Here is a 2,068-nt window from a genome sequence, read left to right on the forward strand (position 1 = left end):
TTTCTGGCTATCTGCTCTCACTTTGATGGGGCTGACCATGCGATGGGCTTGGCTCACCTCTTTTTGTAGAAACTCACCCAACCCCCTGATCCAGATGGTTAAATTTCAACTCATGCCCGCCCCAGCATCCTGAATGATGTTCAGTCTGGCTGAGGGGTGGGTGCCCTGGGACAAGTGACCTTCACTGTGGCCAGCCCTTGGGATCTCTGAGCTTTGATCTGGTAAACAGCAGAGAGTGCCAGGGGGTTAGGAGGACCTTTTGGAGAGCCCAGGGCCAGGACTGGAAAGAAGGTGAGAGGCAAACAAGAGAGCAGAGTGCCTGTTGATGGGTATTGACCACTAGTCTGGAGCCGAGCTGTTCTCTGGCCTCAGGCCACCCAAGGCCAGGCACAAAGCTACACTGTGTATGCACACAGGAAATGCACTGCAGGTTCAAAAGTGCAGGGACAGGAATTAGCCAAAGCGCTGCTGGGATGGAGGGGCGGATGATCAGGTGGCTCTTCTCTGCCCCGGGGCTCCTGGAATAGCAGCCACTGCCCGCTTGCCACAAACAGATGTGATTTGATACAAATTCATTGTGCCTGACATGAGAAGTCCCGGCTGGCCCGGGGCATGCCCAGGAGGCGGCTCTTGCCTCACCGTAAGTATTGACGGTGCTCCTTTCATGCCCAAAGTGTCCACATTTGGACAAAGAATCACGTGGTCACCCTGACTATACAACTGGCAATACTCCCAAGTGCCAGATAACAAAAACACCCTACTTTGCACCAAGCAGTAGTTTATTGTTCCAGATGCACTTTTGTTTGTGAAATGGACACTGGATGGTTCATACAGAATGATTTTAATTTGTCTGTGTGTGTTTGTGAGGTTTAAGCTTATATACTTCAAAGGGTCAGGGATGTCATGACTTATCATAGAATCCTAGAATCTTAGATCTGGGAAGCATCCCCCCACCCCGCCCTCAGAAGAGGGGTCATGAACCTTGGGTCCACGTGTGGGCTCCGAGGACCCTGTGGGTCCCATGCTCAGATTGCTCTGGAGCCGGAGCCAATTCTCCGGCCTGAGGGTTTGGCTGCCTCACCTACAAGCATCCGAGACCAAGTCTGGAGTATACGTGCTTGTCTTCCCCAGAGTTATGTTAGATGGATCCACCCTGGGGTAGCTTCATCCACTCATTCATTCATTTGTTCACTCATTCATTCATTCATTTGTTGACTTTTGCCTCAGTCTCCTCATCTGTAAGGTAGGAGAACAAGAGCTCCAGCTCTGTGTATTGTTGTCAGTGTTCAATGCCCTGATGCCAATGAAGCTCTTAGGATAGAGGCATTTCTATCACCGCATGCCCAGCTCAGCGTTCCAAGCCCTGGCTGAGCCCTGGATGCACGCAGATTCCTGGCATCAGTGGGCCAGTTTGTGACACCCTGCAGGTGGCCTCCTGCCCCACTGTGCTCTCAAGAGCAAGTCCTTGGCTGCTCTGCCATCTTCTCCACCTATTTTACAGAGATTGCCTGGCTGGCCAGCCCTGCAGTTTGAGGGTCTCCCCATCCCCCCCACAGCCACATGGCGGGGCTCTTTAGAGATTTATTTAGAGAATATTGCCAGCATACACCTCACAGCTGACAAACATTGCTTCAATCACTTTATGTACAAACTGAAATCTCTGCCATTAAAAGAAATTAAAAAGCCATCTATATGCAAGTTATGGAAAATACTTGAAGCAGGTCCAAGGTGAAAAGTGAGTATCTTAGAGTGAACTGCTAATAGCAGTTTCTTGTGGTTCTTTCTGGAAATTTCCATGACAAATAATCCTATATATATATTTCACTAATTGAATACAGGAAATAATCATATATCATGTAAAGGGTATATATATTTATATATGTATATACATATAGTCACTTAATAATTACGATGAAGAAGTTTTTACATCAGTGTTTTTTAAAAAATATTTTATTTATTTATTTAACAGAGCGAGGGTAACAGAGTACAAGCAGGGGGAGCGGCAGAGGGGGAAGCAGGGTCCCCGCTGAGCAGGGAGCATGATGCAGGGCTCGATCCAGGACCCTGA

Source organism: Nyctereutes procyonoides, unplaced genomic scaffold (assembly GCF_905146905.1).
Source record: "Nyctereutes procyonoides isolate TBG_1078 unplaced genomic scaffold, NYPRO_anot_genome, whole genome shotgun sequence".
NCBI lineage: Eukaryota > Metazoa > Chordata > Mammalia > Carnivora > Canidae > Nyctereutes > Nyctereutes procyonoides.